This window comes from Miscanthus floridulus, chromosome 18 (genome assembly GCF_019320115.1).
Source record: "Miscanthus floridulus cultivar M001 chromosome 18, ASM1932011v1, whole genome shotgun sequence".
Lineage (NCBI taxonomy): Eukaryota > Viridiplantae > Streptophyta > Magnoliopsida > Poales > Poaceae > Miscanthus > Miscanthus floridulus.
In genome coordinates, this window is record NC_089597.1 from 62,031,534 (window position 1) to 62,051,984 (window position 20,451).

The 20,451-nt window shown below is 41.8% G+C and overlaps 1 non-coding gene across 1 annotated transcript; it reads right to left on the bottom strand.

The window, feature by feature from the left end:
• Positions 1 to 17,730: 17,730 nt before the first annotated feature.
• Positions 17,731 to 17,837, bottom strand: LOC136524961 (small nucleolar RNA R71). Its single transcript, XR_010776305.1, has one exon. It is a non-coding gene; the product is annotated as a small nucleolar RNA R71 (small nucleolar RNA).
• Positions 17,838 to 20,451: the final 2,614 nt, after the last annotated feature.

Below are 20,451 nucleotides of genomic sequence, written 5' to 3' on the forward strand. Positions count from 1 at the left end.
ATGGGCGAATGGCATGATCCTTGATGCCCTCAAAAAGAGGCTATATCAGAAAGAGGAAAAGCATCCGGGCAGATGGCTTAAAGAGCTCCTAGCTGTGGTCTAGGGACTGCACACTCAAGCTATTCGCAGCACCGGTGTGTCTCCATATTTCTTGGTCTACGGCTCTGAAGCCATACTTCCAGTGGACATTACCTTCCGAGCACCTAGGGTGGAACATTATAATGAAGAGCAAGCCGTAGCTGTTTGGTCAGAGGACGTCGACAGGGCCAAAGAAGAACACCTGATCACTTGCATCCGCACAGCCAAATACCTAGAAGGCCTGCGAAGATACTACAACCGCAACATCAAAGGTCGTTCATTTGCTGTCGGTGACCTCGTTCTCTATAGAAAACAGAAAACCGAAGGGATGCAAAAGCTCTTCTCCCCCTAGGAAGGGCCTTACATGGTCAAAGAGGTTACCTGACCAGGGTCTTACCGGCTATGTGACTTGGACAGAATCGATATCCCCAATTCATGGCACATCGAGCACCTTATATGTTTCTATCCTTGAAACGCTCCAGATATGTATTCTCCACTCCATAATGAATGAAGTTTTTGTCGCCATAATTCATCTCCATTATTTCTCCATTATGGTTTAATCTCCATTTGCGGTCGCCAGCTCTAATCTACTCCTTAACAAACTCCAATACGTGATCTCCATAAATGCTCCGCCACGTTTCACCATATCTCCAAGATATTTTGCCAACCGCCAAGCAGCACACGTTTCGCTTTGTGTTCTTTGGAGAAAACCCAGTATCCAATCTCTCCCTACACGTGCTACAGGCTCCGCGCTCTGTGTTATGGGTGGTCGGCTGTGGTTCCTTGGTCATGTCTATTCCTACTACACGTGCATGGGCTCCATGCTCAATGTTATGGAATATGGGCTAGCCAAGGCCAAGAGCTCAGTAATGAACTAGCTGCTCGGACGCTACTTATACCACATTTAATCGCGTTAGGGTTAACACTACAATGATTTTTCATCGAAACACTGGCAAACTGCATAAACATGCACATGTCACTTTACAACATTTGTACACATACATGAATGTTTGTCTGCGCCCTGGCGCATTTTAACTATCCTCTCCAACTGTTACAGATTATTCTCCAAGCGGGTCATTATGTTTGGCCCTCCCTGTCCACCTCGCTAAATAGGTCGACGTCTCCGGCCAGCCTCTTCGCCACGTCCTTCAACCATGGGGCTTCTTAGCCTTCACTTGGGTCTTGAGCAATTGAAAGACAGAATGATCGAGTCAAGCACTATGTCTCAAGTTCTTTGTTCGACCATTGTTCTAGGGTTTTTATAAATTTTCAAAATAAAACTCAGAGATTCCATTGTATGACACTCTCAAGTCTCTCAATATATGTGATATTTGTGGATCCCCACCAAGGCAATAAAGATGTTATGCCTTTTCTCTTCCTACCACTAAAGCTTATGTGGAGTTCATAGATAGGGAGAAAGCTAGAGCATACTTGCAATGCATATATTGTAAAGTCAAACAATGGATCCAAAGAGAGTTGAGTCATACAATCAAATCAAGATGTGCATATGTGTGGATGTATATGGTGGATATATATGGTGGCTAACCTAATTCTACTTTGCTCCTTGAAAACTTATCTCTCTTTTGAAACTTGGAAACAATTTTGCAAGAGAACAAGGGCTATCTTATTCATCTCTTTTTTTAGGCGGGCATCTAAGTACCCATTGTTTTAGATATCTCAGACACTTGTCCATTTTTTCAATTCTTTTTTTTCTTTTTTTCTCTTTTTTATGAATAACTTTTGCATAGCCCCATGCCTCTTTTCTACAACAAAACTTTAAGAGAGATATCAACAAGAACTTGGAGCATTTATTTGGTGGATGGAAAACCTAACAAGCATATTTTTGTGTTCACCCCCAATGTAGGAGTAAAACATTTTTGGGTAGATCTAGATGGATGGCATGTTTTTGCGCCTACCTCTTGAGTAGGAGTAGTGCGTATTTGGGTGGTGTGTACGTGATCTTGATTTTAAGAGCATGACAAACCTCTCATAAGGGTCAACAAACCTTGACAAAACTCACTGCAAAAGCAAGCAGCATATATGCGGAAGTTTTCCGAGCCTAAATAACATGTATGGCTCTAGTAGGAATTCAAGCTTTGTCATATAGGAACTCATCATGTAGTATTTTTATATTTTTCAAAAGATAAATCTCCAGAACTTTAGTATCACTTGGAACAAGATAAACAATAGCTCAGACCTTCTCATATCATATCCATCAATTACCTAGACTTAGATCAAGCATATACTACCCATGAGTTTCAAGTTTAGAGTAAATCCTTATATCAAAACAGTTTTATCCAAAACTTAGGAGAATTCAAGGCTAAAAACAAGGTACTTGAAAGGAATTACAACAGAGCAACTATTCATCATTTCCATTATAAGAGATTATCTTCAAAGTCCTTTTTTTATTTTATTTAGCTCCTAAAAATAAATTAAAGCACACTAGACACACTCTTTGTATTTTGTTTTTAGTTATTCATCTTTTTTTCTAATATATATAAAGCAAACTAAGAATAATAAAAGGAAAAGAATTACTTATCTAGATACACGGGGGATGCCTTCTCCCCCAAGCTGGTTGTTGTCGTGGTTGCTCAACAAGGTGGCCGAATGCGGAGGTGCTAGAACAGAGCCTCGCAATTTTGATTTTGCTATTGCTGTTGTTGCTGGAGGCTGGCTATCTCGTGTCCCATGCTTACCTACCATTGTGCATGATTATGTAGCGTACCTTGTATGGCAGCATTTGTCTCTTCAATGGTTGCGAGTCTGTTGTCGAATCGGTGGTAGGCCTCACAAGAGTCATGATACCCTCGGTTCATTCTTGAAGATGAGGATTCTTGAGGTGGTGCCTCTAGTAGTGGCGCTTCCACTGGTGGCGCTTCCACTAGTGGTGCCTCCTTATTTTGCCAAACCCGTTCTAGTTTTGAGTTTGATCTAGGTTTGACAGGTTCATCCTTTCTTGACTTGTTCCTCCTCCTTGTTCAGCGTTTCAAAATCAACCATCAGTAGTAGAAACTGGCGACATCTTATGTGTATCGTTATTGCTGGTTTAGAACTTTCACTTGTAGAATTTGGGGGATTGACTCCCCCACACTTGCTCGAAGTGTGTTCTGCTCATAAAGATAGGGTAGAGATCAAGTGCATGGGCTCTGTTGGTGGAAAAACACCAACATAACCAAAACTTATTTATTTTTCTCCAACCTTAGGCACATCGAATCATGTTACGGTTGATGTTATGTGCATTCATTCTTATAACATGGGTGATAAGATCAGAAGGATGAGTATTAATGTGGCATTTGAATACATTTGTCAAAAAGAGTGGAGTTGCTTAACCTATGGAAGGACTATCTATCTTTACAAAATGTATCAAACTTTACATGATTATGACTATCATCTTCCAAAGATAAGATATGCAAAATTTTAGCTCATTTGGTTAAGACTATAAGATCAAGAAAGTGGTACTATGAACAAACTTAAGGAACAAAACATGTTGAGTTAATTAGGTTGGATCAAGCAAAGTTGTAACTCAAACATGTTTGTTTCTTTATTTGTATGAATAGCAAGGTCAAAAAAAGCTTTTTAAATAAAGACCACTTACATTAAGATGTTACCTCATCATTGGAGCGTGATGACACTATGTGACGAAGGTAGATGACTGTGGTGGTCTTTTCTTCATGCTTGAAGCTTTCCTTGCTTGAGCTGTTCGTGAGCATCTTGTCTCCTATGTCACACTCCTTCTTTCTCATTCTTTTGTCATGCTATCTTTTTGTCCTTTCTTTCATGGATGTCGGCACTTTGTTTGGACCTTCTGCTCCTTTTATTATTTCTTCTCTACAAAAGATTAGTAGAGAACACATACCCGAAGGAATATACAAATGTTTCAAAGCAAGGATAGTGTTGTCATAGAGCTGAAGGTCATCCTCTATGATATAACAAAGTTAGTTTTAACATTTAAATTAGCATAGAATCTTTATCCCATGTTTTAAATAATGTACCTTGATTGTTCACCACTACTTCAAATTTTCAACAAGGTTAAGGCAAAGATGTGTAAAATCGTTTTGAAGAATACCTCAAACCTTGATCTATTTCTACAAATGATATCCTACCATTCCCAACAAAATTTGAATACTTTCCTACAAGGGTTAGTCCATATATACAACCAAATTCTATACAAGTATGTTTTGATTCAATAATCATGCCTGAATAATATTCCGAAGCATACTTGTAACAGAACAAGGAAGCTTAAAAGACTAAAGAGATTCATTCAAGTAGAAACAAGATTATATATGCTGACCCAAAGGAGCATGATTATTTAAATTTTTACTTGTTAGTGATTTAGTAAGTTGAGCTCATCATAATGGTAGGGATGACCAAGACAAACTAGCAACATGACATGAGATATTTTGAAGAACTCTATCCCCCATACTCAAATTTTGTGAAATGTAGAATCAAGTTTGGATGATAAAATTCTCCTATGAATGTGATTCTATGTTGCATAATGCTTGGTTGGATATACCTTGTGTTTTCCTTCTTTTTATTGAAATGATTAGTAACAAGCATACCTGAAGGAGGCTTATCCGATTTATCTGTTGGTGAGAGCTCGTAATCCGTTAAGCAGGACCTTTCCTTGTATTAATCCTCGATCTTGGAGATGAGGATACGGACAATTTCATGCTCTTCTTCCATCAACCTTTCTTGATTTCTGTTGATTCTTGGTTGATGAATTGGTGTTCATTGGAGATGCAACTCAAGTTCTTCCTTGATTGTCGAACGGCGTGGTAGAAAGTTGTTCTTCTTTGTTTGCTAGCAATACGCTAGCCGTCTTGAAGATCAAAGAATGAATTTCATTGGTGTTTGCATGAAAGCTTCATCTTCAATGACCTAGAGATGTCTTTTGTGTGACCATGGTCGTTCTCAGACTTATGAGACACAATTGGTAGTGAACCATTGATTGATGATGTCTGTTGGCACGAGAATGTACGCCATGATGTAGTGGCATCTTGTTGTCTTGTCCTTGTTGACGACGTGCGAGCTGGTCTTTTTGAAGATCATGGAAGCAGACGTATTCTGGCTAATATGAGGTGGGTTGCACCTTGCTTCTCATCAGCCTCCTAGCTCGAGTCCTAGAAAGGCTCAATGCAATGTTGCCTTCGACATTACTGTAGCTCATTGATTTGTTCGTCCACTTCCTATGAGTGAGTGCTTCTATTGTAGATCCTTTTTTGTGGCACCTGTCTTTCTCTTTGTTCCATAGCTGAAGTGGTGGTTTGGTTTGGGTTCGCATGTTCATACCAAACCATGGACAAGCATAGCTTATATTCATTCTTTCCTGCAAAATGTTAGTGGACACATTCCTGAGGGAATACAACAAATTTGCATTATAGGTTGTTGTCCATAACTTTTGTAGTTTTCCTCTATGCTAATGAAAGGATGGTTTTAGGATTGCTTTAGCATAGATTTTATTTATTAACAAATTTTATGAGTTGGTTGCATTCTAGCATGGTTCAAGGCTAAGATAACTTGCAACAAAAGATAAGTGAATAAACCTTGATACTCACAGTTCTTCCTTCCATGAAGAATGAGCTAGGTCTTCTTTGTGCAAAGTTTTTGGAATTCATATGCCTTGCTTCATCTCCGGTGTGAATTTATCTCAGGACTTCCCCAATTTGAGTTTGAGAGTTTTCTGCAGGGGGTTAGTACAACAAAATAACCAGTATCTACTACAGCAAGTTTTAGTTCAATAACCAAACTAAACTCCATGTCTTATTTTGATTAAGGAAGGCATTTTAACCTAAGCACCCTGCTTAATTTAAATAGCCTTTGCAAGTGAGATTAGCACTCCCAAACTAAAGCATACTATAGCAGACAAAGATAACATGAAAGCATTATAGAGATTTATTCATATAGAGATGAAAGAGCATGATCATGGTGAGTGATTTCTTTTTTTAAGACAAAGGATGCAAGTGGATATATGCAGGTAACTAAATATGTTGTGAATTTGATATGAGAGAATTCAAACTAAACGGAGTGGTTGCATGAATTATTTATAGTAAACATGCTGTGGTATGCAAAAATTAAAAGATAACTACTCATAAAGTTTAAAGTCCATGAGCAAGACTATCTCATCTTTCTTGATCATACTTACCATGACTCACATGGTGGAATTTGTGGGTAGTGCAGTGTCTGTATTCATCACATGAGATGTGATTTGAATTCTTGTGACGTTGACCTTTTCTCCAATCTACACATGGTTATATATATATATATATGTTTGTGCAAACCTGTGAGATGGCAGGGTTCCAATGTTGATGGATCTTGAATGTTCAGGCAACCTAGGGTTCTTCAATGTTTCTTCTTTTCTCATGGAAGCTTGTCGAAAGGTTGAAACGACATCTACTGTCCTATCTTATTCCATAATTCAATAGAACTGGGGTAATCCTACTAAAGCAAGTGGTATGCTAATGATCTAAATCTTTACACCAATTGTTTCCACAGCAACGGCGCCAAAAATGCTTGTTGGTATTTATTAACGCAAAAAGAATATGAAGGATTCCACAAGCACACAGAATACCATTGTAGCATTTTACCGGGAGTATTCTAGGTATCGTTATTTATATTTTACCATAGGGAAACAATGGAGTAAGACATATTGAGTAATAGAGGAATATCTGTCAACATACCAGCATAGCTTAAGTAGAGGGTAAATATATAGATAGGAATTAAGCATAATGACACTCAGGGGATAGATCTATAAAGATAATGTAAACTAGTCAACTCAGAAGAACAACAGGTGAGGTAGATTCCTATGATATTCTTATTATAGGATCAAAGTATATATACCCGACTATAGCTAAGACTAACTCTACTCTTGTGCACTTTGGGACGCCACTTAGACGGTAGAGCAGCCACAATAGATAACTCTACTGATGCGACAACGGTCCTACAATTTAAGAACCTGCTCAATTCAGAGTGGACTACAAAGGATAGATGGGGTTGTCACCTCCCGCTGCTACCACCCAACCAGAGAACAGGGTGCACTCACAGGCAGAGCATCGTATAAGAACCATGCTTACACGAGACTTGGGTACTTAGACTAACCGGTAAACTAGCAAGCTAAGCGCTCTATGAACCCGCACACAAAAGTATTGATAACCTTTAACTAAGCAAGATATATATTCAAAGTAAACATAGCCATGTAGATAAGAATATGATAAATTGGTAATAAGTCTTACAAGATATAGAAGTGAAGATACAAGGCTTTGCCGAGTCTCCATGACTAGATCCAGAACATGAGCATGAGCCCAACTCGACCCTCACTCCTGAACTACTAATCTACTACATTGGAGAGCTCTAGATCTAATCCTCCTAGTGTGTCTTAATCTGAATGAGAGATATGAATTAGGGTTTTCAAGATGGCTCTAGGGAGGGGGGTAGGGGCTGCTATATATAGGCCGAGCTAGAGTAAGGGGCAAGGAATCGAGGTGGAGTAGGGGGCAAGGAATAGCCATATCATCGATCCACGTCAACTCCCTCGACCACTATTGGATAAACCGACTTAAAACCACCTTAAAATCAATGGTGTTGATCATAGGAAGGAGTACGAAGCGGCAGAGGTTGAGTGGGCTCCATGGCAGGCCGGCCAGACTATGGGCTAGCCCGGCCAGCCCACTTTCGTGGCTGTTTGGCCCAAGCTTCGACATGGTGTCTTCTGGAACTTTCTAGAGTTGTCTTTCATAGTTTTTGCTGGTTGAATCACTTGTTGTTGTCAGTTTGCTTGTTTGGAGTGTATGACAGTGGTCCCGGGAGCTGTTTTCTGGATAAATCCTCCTGCATATAAATATTTACCAAAGCTCATGGAATTTATTAGTTTAAACCCATATACCTATGTTTGGTGATGGAATTAAGTACATATGCAATATATGTTGGCGGTTTATAATTGGTGTTAACGACCATCAGCAAGCGTCTTCCCGGATCTAGCTTCGACGAAGATGGCAGTTAGCAGACCTTGGAGCAGGCGTTCTCCGAGATGAGCTGCATGTAACTTGATGAGTAGATGAGTGACAAGAGTGGCAACCTAGTGTAGAAATATAGTTGTTCAAAGTAGCAGACTTAGCGGCAATCTTGTGCTACTAAATCCTATATCATATTAACTATGTTTTCTAATTGAGTGGGAGGTTGAAGTGTGTATGTGATTAAGTTGCTTGGTTTGCATTGTACTGGAAATGTGTGTGTAACTTAGTGCAAAGGTCCTGAAGAGGAGTTGCTATGTCCGCTCCTGGGAGTCTCGTGTTGTTAATTTGACAACCCCCGTCGACTTCGGTATTAGTTCCTCACAGAACGGATATCGGAGTGCAACAGCACTGGGTATCAGAGCAGTTGACTGAATTACACCTATAGTTCCCATACAAAGCAACGTTCAACTCATTAGATATGCACTTCGGTCTTTGACTTTAAAATTTGTATTCTATGCTATAGGCAAACCCTAAGTTGTTTTAACTCTCTTCTCTAGTTGATTCTAGTCTCTGTCCTTGACACTATAAATTGAAAGGACGTCCAATTATGTCATTTTGGAAAGAAATGGTAGGGAGTTGGTTAGTGTTGTGAAATGCTTAAGGTTGATGGTGTAGTTTACCTATGTGAGGCATGGTAGGAATCTGCTAGAACGCCCCTAGGTCAAGCGTGTCGTATCGATAGGATAGCGCCATTAGAATTGTCTCGAAGCACTTATCTAGACCTTTGGAGTCCCTTATCAAGTTTCCATCGTTTGCCATGAGGGATCAGCAAAGGATGTCGTATGCATATCCTCTGTATCTTAGCCTTATCTCCCAATCACAGTCAAGCAAGATGGACAAGTATACATGCGTACAAAGAGAATGGCATATCAAACAAACTCAAAGGTTCAACTGAGGAAATTCAAATAGAGTATCAAACTCATCACCTCGACGGATGACGCACAGAACCAACAAGTAGCATCAAGTACAGCACAGCACAAGTACACCCAACACCCTGGGTGGTGAAGCAAATCAAGTTGAAGTGTCAAATACACGCTCCCTCAATGGACCGGAGTAGAACCAATGTTGGAGTACGACGACGACAAGGCATGACGACAATCACTAGTCGGTTGGAGTCTAGCGAGGCTACTATGGTGGTGGCATCTGCAGGTATGGCGGGAGGATGGAAGGCTCCTGGAGGAATCACTAGTGGCTGTCTACCTGCAAAAAGGAATCAAACCTGAGCAATTAGTAGGAGTTTGGATAGCAATGCAAATGCAATGTAGAAACCAACTAATACTATGGGCTATGGTTGGCAATAAACATCGGAGTAGTTGAGGTACCTACTAGAAAGGTAACAGTCCCCTGAGGCATTAGAAGTAACAAACATGCCTAGAGCGGAGTGGGCTCTACATAATCAGCAAGGGTTAGAGTGAGAACAATTTATAAGTGAATAGAATTGAGCTTTGGCAAATGGAATATAAGCCAATAAAGAGAGAAGAAAGGATAGCAATCATAGTATTGGTGGAGGGCAGTGGGCAACAATGGTAGACATGCTAGTACAAGGTGTCAAAGGACTGCTAGAGTTGCCCAATAGCTTGGACTTGGGGGACAACCTTAGAACGAAGCTGGCCCAATTCTTCCTTGGTGGCCATACTTTCCACCTAATCGGCCAGGCTATTCGCCTTGGCAGTCATCGGATCAATGAAGCTATCTTTGAGGAATTGTTCCCGCAAGATGAACTTCTCATCCAAAGCTTGATAGATTGGAGTGATTGACTCCTAGAACTGAGTGTTGAGGCGTGCAAAGTATGGAACAAAGTAATCTTCTGGTGGCACCCATACATTAGCACTCTCTCCAGCTATAGATACAACCGGTGGTGGAGGAACCTTAGCTGGTGGTGAATCCCCTCATTCCAAGGCCTCCCTCTTGTTCTTGAATGAATGGAAATCCTTGTGCACCTCATCATCCACATCCAAGACAGCAGTCTTATGGTTGAGTAACGCCATGATGTACGGCTGGAAAACAAAGGCACCTCTCATGTCCAGTCTATACTCTATCATCCTAGTGCCCATCCACTCAACCGTGTTCAATTTGTCCCCGGGCTAAATAGCTCGGATTGCTTCATAGTAAGGAAAGCGAACAACATTGGAGTTTCCCACCTTAGGCATGATGGTGCGCCTCAGCATGCTGAAGATCAGAGAAGGATACCTCTTGAAATGCTTGCTAACACCATGCTGATGCTTCCTAGTTGGATAAAAGACATAGGTCTCCTGTTCCTGCATCTTAGGAAGGTCACTCACAGATTTCCCAGTCTTCATTTCCACATAGTCAAGCCCAATGAGAGAAGCGAAGTCCTAGAATGAAGCAGTGAAGCTTTTCTTGACAGTCATCCACGTCGAACGCTCATCTTCCATGTCAACCCCAAGAGTGGTGTAGAACTGACAAATCACAGACTCATTCCAATTGTGCCTGAACTCCATCACCTTGCGAAGACCCATGCCCCAGAAACTTTGGACCAAGTCATTGATGCATGGGAATTCTTCCTGATAGGCCCAATTGATCCATCAACTCTTTTGCATAGGCCTATTGATGAATTCGCCCCAAAAGAGCTTGTGCTGCATAGAAGACTAGAAGTAGGCATTGAAAGTGTCGCTCTCCCTATGGTAGCACTTCTTGCTGCAATCGTCCTGATACTTGACCATGCTTTTCCAAGAATAGTCAATCTTGGGCCGATTTCCCAAGTGGATGGTACGGACCCCATCTTCCTCATACTCGTGCTCATCATCACTGAAGTCAACCTCCAACTCATCGAATGGAGAAGCCTCTCATTTAGATCTTTCTGTTAGACCTTTGCCATGTCTGAGAGGTTGCTCATCTTCCTCGCGCTCGAGTATGGCCCAATCCTCATCATTGAGAACACCTAGCGAAGTGCCCCTCTTGGATCTCCTCACGTGCGGTGTCTTCCTCTTCTTAGGTTTCTTGGGATTGGAAGCCCCACTGGAAAGGTGACGATTGGAACCGGACCTGTGAATGCGAACACCAAATGAGATCATAAATCAACCAATGTAAGTGGAGGAGAACAAAAAAAAGAGAGAAATGAAGAGTAACAGTGTGTACTAGCTTGAAACAATGATGATATAGTATTATAGTCGTGTACAACATTCCCTATGGACCTAAGCAATGGATGGACATGAGGATGTCATATAAGAATGGACTGGTAACTAACCAGGGAACAACAGAGTATGCATGAAGACGACGGACTGCCCGCTGAAGCTACAAGTCTAAGTACCAAGCCTAGGCGATACCTACCGGATCCTCCGATATAAGTTACGGAGCATCCACTAGTTGTTTGACAACATGCAGAAAGGAAATTAAGCTATAGACTAAGCATGAATGGAGAATCCATGGTGGTCCTAGACCATTTGTCAGAGTCAATTTGGAAAAATACTCAACGGATCCAAAACTTCTCTGAACCACCTAAAGTTTTAACAGAACGTTCAGCTAGGACCGATGGACAGTCCGAAAAACCTCGATCCAGTGCTGTTTGAATAGTCGTAGTACCCTATATTCCCAAGATCTACTACACTGAATAGTTCCAGCAACCAAAGGGTAATCCACTGAGCAAGTCAAGCGTATTCTACCTCTTCATCAAGCGAGATTGCAACAAGACCAACCCTATCCATAGATCAAACAAATTCTAGCTAGTTTGCCGTAGAAGAAGGAGAGGATAATGACCGAGCAAAGAAGAAAGCTTACCTTCCCATCTTGAGATGCTTGGAAGTGCGAAGAACAACCCAAATCAACAGCAACGGCGGCCTAAGCGCAAGCGGTGGCTAGCTTGGAGGAAAGGAGCAGTGGAAAATGAGGGTGAAACCCTAACCGTCTAGTGGGAACCCCTTATATAACCAAGAGATATCAGACCATCTATCAATTCGGCGGGATGTTCGATAAGTTTGAAAGCCTGACAGCTAAGTCTCGAGACAGTTATAGAATCAACGAAGTGTCTAATAGATCAATCAGACTAGCCGGTAGCAAGTAGGTGAATGACCCCTCTCTTTTAGTGACCCTCAAGACACAGGAATTGCAGAGGGAAGAGAAAGGCGATTCATGAGCCAAAGGAAGAACTTTTAGAACCTACCGGGTTGCAAGATTTCCCAAATGGAACTTTGGGAAAGCTCGAGGATGAGCTTTTTCTTAGAGGGGAGAGTTGTAACGACCTGAATTCGCTACAACCACACAGACCCTCAATCTTGGATAATCGGCAGAGCCCTTGCACAAATCGAACAAGCATGAAGTTAACAATAGTTAGCGCACTCACTAGGAAACACATTATCATAACCTAAGTTGTCATTGGTCAGGTTGTTAACCCTCGAAACAATGGAAGTAACCCTAATCATCAAATCTTGAGTGCTTGGATCAAGTCCATGAGTTCAGAGACCATCAGACCTGCCAGTAACTGAAATACATGCAGTGAGTGGGGAATGAGCTGTCTCCACTCAACCCTTGGCCCCACCTATCATATGCATGAAGAGGAAATATCAAGTCTTAGCTGATGCAGCACCAACCCATTTCACTCTCCCATTTCTCACCTTCTCCCTCTCTCTCTAAAGGAACAAGAGTGAGGAAGGACTAGAGAGAAGATGAAGGTGGAAGTGGAGATGAAGGTGGAAGATGATGTGAAGGAATGCAATCCAAGGCCATCAACTCATCAAGGTCAATCCATCCTTATCTCATGATCATGGTTAGCTCATGAGCTCTCATCTCTTTAGTTGAAGATTTCTCTCAAACCCTAATCTCAATCTCTCATGCATGTATGGATCATGGAGTGTGGTGACCTCTCATTCACCACAAAGGCAAGATGTGTTCAAGCCCTTATCATGGAGTCTAGCATCTTAGGAAATCCCAATCTTGGAGTAAGCTTTCTTACTCAATCTCATGTAGTGGTCACAAGTGGATCATGGGAAGAGATTTAGCCAAGCCACTAGATGCGCTAGTTAGCAAAGAACTCAACTAGCCTTATGCTAGCATATCCCTAAGATCATCCTAGAAGTCTAGCACACATGCATGGATGTTCACCACCCCAAAATAGCAATTAACCAACCCTAAGACAGAGCATAGGTTATGTCGCCTAGTTGGCGGAGTGTCTACCGATGCGGCGAAGTGTCCTATAAACCTCCCTAGAGGCACCTAGACTACTACGAGCGTGAACAATGGAAGGTTCAACCATTGACCGGAGTATCCGTGGAATTATAAAGACTCACAGCCAGAGAACCCGAGAGCACTTATTTCCTACCGGATCGTCCATCACACACTTCAGGGCATCCGAGGAATTATATACATGGAGTAACCCAGTAACCCAAGAGTTCCCAAAACCTATCGAGGTATCCGTAAAACCCGTGGAGCATCTGCTAGAGCCAAACAGAGTGACCCGGAGACAACCCACCATGGTACCCAGTATAGCTGAATGTCCGTCAGTCATAACGGAGCATCTGACAGTCATAGAGAGTGTAAGTTTAACTAACAAGTTACCCAACCATCAACCTTACTAGTTAACAACTCACACCAGCAACACAGTAGAGGGATTACTGTAAGATGTCTCAACCTAGGATCCAACGGTGACCTATTCATGTTCCTTAGCATCATTCCGAATCATCGGTGAATCTCTCCAATCGGATCTCTCTTGTCCTTTTCAGTTATCGTCTCAGTGTGAAGCACGTGTAGGATGTCGTCGTTGGCTCCAAGCTATCTGTACGGCAGCACCATGAAGCAGGCACCCCACTATTATAAACCCTACTTTGGATACTTAACAAGTTGCATTATGAGTTATGCATTACATGTAGTATTGGATAATGATCGCTCTTATACTACACCTAGAGTAGTCTAACAATCTATAGAAGCCTCTCATCTAAACAATGGGAATGGGAATGCTTAATGCTTATTGCATAGTTGCTTGGGCAACGGTAGAAGTTGAGCATGAGAAGGGAACTCATATTCGCGCGTGTAGGATGTTACACCTGGATAATTAACTACTAAAATCAATGAGGGTACAACTTGACTTACCTAACCAATCTGACTAAGGACTAATATCCCTAATATGATAATCTTGATGATAACTCGGATATCTTGCTCATGTGAGGGTTAGGTCATCATGAGTGTGGGATCTCTATCAGCATAGCTCGTGGAGCAGGAAGGACTATGTATTGGGATACGTAAGTCCGAGTAACCACCCGTATAGACCACATGTCAAGGATGGGGTTGACAAGCCAAGTAACTAGTTGTGACCTGTTTATCCGTGAAACTAGCAAGGGGGTGGCGTCGGTCAGGAATATCTAGGACATTGATCAGGAACCTAGCCAAACCTTTCATGTGACACTCAGGCCGGATTAGGGAAAGGTTAGAGAACATGAGGCAACCCTTACTACCTGACCTGGTGTATGGTGGTTCATCCCATTTTTCGTGTGGGTACAATTGTACACCTTTGTAGAATCTTGAAAGCCTAGAGTCCTTCAGGACGGAACTAATTGGTTGTTCTTTCTTTCTATACCCATCGAAGCATGAATAATGGATTATGAGCACCTTTGTTATAATGATAAATACCTTTACTTCTATGTTGAGCATGGCATGACATATTCTTAATGAACATCATTGCTTTCCGCACTTATACAAATGCCTGATAACTACCCTGTGCATCCACCAAATACTATATGTTGGAATTAAGCCCTATGAGCATGCAATGTACTCACCGTGCAGCCGTTAAGTTGTTTTGCACGTAGTTGGAGCATCTTCTCGGATCTAGCTTCAGATAAGACGACAATTAGCAGACCTTGGAGCAGGCATTCTCCAAGACGAGCTATGTGTAACTCGACTAGTAGATGAGTGACAAGAGTGGCAACCCAGTGTAGAAGTATAGTTGATCGAAGTAGCAGACTTAGTGGCTATCTTGTGCTACTGAATCCTATATCATATTAATTATGTTTTCTAAGTGAGTGGGAGGTTGAAGTGTGTATGTGATTAAGTTGTCTGGTTTGCATTATACTGGAAATGTGTGTGTAACTCAGCACAAAGATCCTAAAGAGGAGTTGCTACGTGCACTCTTGGGGGTCTCATGTTGTTAATTCGATAACCCCCATTGGCTTCGGTATCGGTTCCTGATAGAACAGATATCGGGATGCGACACTATATATAAATGGCACAGTAACAATCATCACATCAATTTCATTGATAACTTCAGTTACATTCCACAGTTGTAGAATAGCAAAGACCTATTGAAGACTACTAGGTGTACAATTACAAAGACCTGTCGAGTATAGGTACATCCCATAGTCAAGTCTAGAAACAGGCAGAGCAAGCTAAGGACGAGGCAGCACCTCGCAAAACTTCCACCAACATCTTAGTGAGGTGTTGTTGGCGGTCACTAATGATCAAATCCGACCACCAATTAATATCCAAAACATGAGAAATAAACAAACTTTTAACACATATGCATTTACTTTTGACATAGTTCCACTTGTATTGGAAGAAATATATTTTGCAGGGCACACATTCGAATACAAGTGGAAAACAAAGCAAAATGCACAATCCAGAAAGCGTAATACAAATCCTACATAAAACAACCAAGCAAAGGTCCACTCCAACAAAGAATCTAGGCCGAGCACCAATGTGGGAGGGGCCTAGGCCTAGCCACCAGCCCACAGCATGAAGGCGGTGCCGAGGAGGGCTGGCCTAGGTGCATTCGCACCAAGGGTGAGGGCGCACCACCCCTACCTCCTCCTAGCCCCACCTTGCACAGGCGGTGCATTGATGACACTTGGGGTTGGTTTAGGCTAGTTTCCTATTTTATCTCCCACTAAACCGACCTCTAGCTAATATAAATAAGGGGGTAGTGCTCCTCTCCAACACACAATTCATTTGGGCTCTACACCTCCACCTCCACTTGTACTCTTTTTACCTTTTAGTAGCATTTGTGAGCTAGGCAAGAGCTGCCTTGGAGACGTTGGCCCCTTGGAAGAGAGGAATCTTGGTATGAATACTATGAAGAGTTCTTCCAAAGTCTTGCTGTCACATTATCATTATAGTAGTGCATATGAACTAGACTATAGTTTTCATGTTATAATCTTAACATATGAACTAGCATATAGTTAGTATGTTATGATCCTAACGTGTTCAACATTATGCTTAACCATTCATATGACTTGTATGAGTAGAAGTAGAGCTAAGTTCCAATGGTGGTTCATCGTTCCTTAGGGTTTGCCCATGTCCTATGCTTGTCGATCCATAGGGTCAGAGTCCCGGGGGGATATGGGTAGTTTCTTTGTACATGGGCGTGGAGCTTAGGTACACAGGAACCTTTGGATATGATGGTGCCCCCTGGTTGAGAGGTAGGCAGCAGGTGGTGACAACCCTGTCCGTCCCTTGTAAACCCCCACGTTCGGGTATCATGTAAGAGTTTGTAAAGTATCCATGGCTTGCTAGCAGACCAATGCCCGGGGATCTCCCCGTCCATCTTACACTTAGATCTAACTCTAATGATGTAATTTGTATGATCATCAACTATTCTTTGCATGACTATATTTTGAACATGCCTGCTCCACTTAGGACCATTCTTTTATTCTTTGTTTTTCATTTATCCTTGAGGTTGGCCCAGATGTGTGTCCACTATCCTTGAAACACCGTTTTTACCCCTGTCATGAACTATTGGTTTACTAATGAAAGTATATAATCTTGTTCTTGCTCATGCTAGACTCTTTCCACCTTGCCCTCCTTTGGGAAAATATAAATAATGATACCCTGAATACTTCTGGGTGAAATGCTACAATGATAGACTCGTGCGCTTGCGGATATTTTCTATAATCATTAAGAACTATCGTAGTTGGTGTTTCTTGGTGGCGTCGCTAAGGTTCACTCAATCTTAGTGATGGTACTAAGAAATACCAACAAACATTTCTTGCACCGTTATCGCGAATGGACTTGAAACCTCCATACTTGGTGATTGAGCTAAGAAATGCCAACAAGCATTTCTGGCGCTGTTGCCGGGGAGGACATAGGTTAAAATAATCTAGTAGGACATGATCATTATCACATGCATGTAATGGTAGCCATAGTTTATGTAGGCTAATTCTGCTTGTTTTCTTCCTATTGTGAATTAAAATAGGATAGTGTATGACCGGTTACAACCTGCCAGAAAACTAGACCGATAATCTGGAGGCGCTCCTAAGGAAGAACAGGTCCCGTACCGCTTCTTCCTCCACTACTCCACTGGTAGTTGAGCTAGTCACCCCACACCATCCGCTACTGCTGCTATGGCCAAGACACTCCATGACTACTCCACCCCCGCTGTTGCCAACGTGCCCATTGGGCCCGCTATCGACATGGGATCTAGAAACTTCGAGCTGTGCACTGGCCTGATCACGATGGTGCAAGCAAACCAATTCTATGGTTTGCCTAGCGAGGAGCAAGTGCACACTTGTAGCACTTCCTAGAGCTGTGCAACACTGTCATCATCAAAGATGTCGCACCAGCTTGCATAAGGCTCCGTCTATTTCCCTTCTCCCTCGCGGGGAAGGCAAAACAGTGGTTCTATAAGGAAAAGGAAGCTATCAGTACGTGGGACAAATGTTCCGCGACGTTCCTCGCGAAATTTTTCCCCATGGGCAAAACTAATGCCCTATGAGGGGAAATTTCAAACTTCCAACAAACTTCAATGGAGTCTGTCCCTGAGGCGTGGGAGAGGCTGCAGGATTACATCCAAGCCTGCCCGCACCACGGGATGGAAAACTGGCTTGTGCTCCAGAACTTCTAGGAGGGGCTTACACCCATGTCGAAGTGGCACATAGATGCCGCTACTGGAGGAGCATTTCTCTCCCTCACCATCGATGGAGTCACAACTCTCATTGAAAAGATGGTGGCCAATCAAAGCTTGGGGGAAGAATGAAAACAATAAAAAGGTATGCATACCGTGAAGGAGGGCAGATATGCTTGCCACAAAAATGGATTTGTTATTGAAATGACGGGATGAACGTGCCACTGATAAAGAAACAATGAAGAGCACCATTCAGGTGATGGACTCACACATGACATGTGAAGTCTATGGAGAAGTTGGACACTCGGGGAATGATTGCCTCGAAACCCATGAAGAAGCATCATACATCAACAACGGATTCTGACAAGGTAACAATAATGGGTGGAACAATCAATCCCGCCCGCAAGGAGGTAATTCAAATTTCAATTTCAATTCCAATTTCAATTCCAATTTCAATTCAAATTAACCTTCCTTGAAAGACTTGGTCTTAGGCCAAGCTAAAATAAACGAAAATCTTACTAAAAAGATAACATATAATGATAGAATGCTAGAAAATATTAACTTAAAAATAGAAGATTTATCTTCCGCTGTAAAAAATCAATTGAGCATTAATAAAATGCTAGAAACACAATTAGATCAAATTGTTGTTGTTCCTATTAATAATAAAGGGAAGATTCCAGGGCAACCCGAGAATTATCTTGAAAAAGTTAATGCGGTGACCACGAGGGGTGATAAGTCCACTCATGATCCACCAAACCCTAACAATAAAGCAGGGAAAGCACAAGGGCAATAGGAGGAGGGATCTTCTTCAACAAAAACACAAAAAGATCAAGAAGAAGAGGAAACGGCACTGCAAGATTTCATCGACACCAGTTACTTGTCGTTTCCAACAAGAAAAAGAAAGCAAGCCGTGGACGAGCAATTTGCTCATTTTGTCAAGATGATAGAGAAGATACATGTGAGTGTCCCCCTAATGGATGTCTTACATGTACCTTCCTACACAAAGTACATCAAAGACATCATCAACAACAAGCGACCATTGCCGTCCACATAAGTTGTCAAGCTAACAGACGAGTGTAGTGCTGCTATACTCAACCGTCTACCTGAGAAAAAGGACCCTGGGTGCCCCACCATCACATGCTCAATTGGGACCCAGCAGTTCGATCATGCCTTGTGTGACCTAGGGGCAAGCGTCAGTGTGATGCCCAAGGTCGTATTCGACAAGTTCAACTTGACACACTTAGCACCTATGCCAATGATGCTCTAGCTAGCTGACTCAACAGTCCGCTATCTGGTAGGGATTGCCGAAGATATCCCGGTGAAAATCCGAGGATACTTCGTCCCCGTCGACTTCGTGGTGCTAGACATGGAAACAACAAAGGAGTCGCCCCTCATCCTTGGATGACCCTTCCTATGCACCGCGGGAGCACAGATTGATGTTGGAGCTGGAGAAATCCGCTTCAACATCAACGGCAAAGAGGAAAAGTTCAACTTTTGGCCTAGACAGGAGCAATGCTCCATGATCCATATCAAGTATGGGCCAAACCCACAAGGCATAACAGAGGTTAAGATACAACCTCAACTGGTGGACAGCCTCATCAAGAAAAATAAAGAAAACAAAAAGAGGCCAGAGCTGAAGAAGAACAACCCAAAACAAAAAGAAGAAAAACCAAAGGTTGTTCCCAAACCACCTAAAGAAACGGTGTGAAAACAAAAAGAAGAAGCTCCAAAATCCACCACCACACCACTAAAAACCAACAAAATGGTGTGGAAACCAAAGAAGGTGCAATCATCCGCGTCTACTCCTTCGGGCACGGATGTACCATCCTCAAGCAAGAAATGAAGGGAGAAGAGTCCTGCTCATTGGACTTTAAACGGTGAGCCCTTGCCGAAGGTAAATCGGTAGTTATCTTTCATAATTATTTTACTAAATAAAGAATTGCTAAAACTTAGAATATAGTTTATACACTAATTACGCTAAAAATCTTAAAATCACCCTTCTTTGCCATTAAATAAATCTTGCTTATCCTACCATGTTCTATACAAGTATGCTTTGGTTTGGGCATTGTTCTTGCACGATCATGTTTTCATAGGCTTTTCAAATTTAAGCATGGTGCTTAGGTTGATTAGTCTACCTTGATCAAATGTCTAGTTTGATCATTAAACTAAAACTGCTAAGTATAGACATGGGTGGTATAAACCTATAAAATCATATAAAAATAAATATAATGAAAACCTACTTCGGAGTCATCACCAAGCCATCTCGGACCATAGGCTATGAGCTAGCTTGGAGGAGGACCCCCGCAGAGGTACCTTGTATATTTGTCGCATTTTTAATTTTTGCATTTATTTTCTGCATTTATCTATTTATTAGCATTTAAAAAAATCTAAAAATTTGAAAATACCAGAAAAATAAAAAATGACAAAAGCAACAAAAATATGAATTCCACTCTAATATGTGTTTAAGGAATGTTTAGTTTCTCCTAAGTTGAAATGATGAATAGTTGCTTTGTCTATAATTCATGTATGCCTAGGCTGTAACTTAGTATTCCCCAAGATTTAAGTTTGTTGGCTAAAAATGTC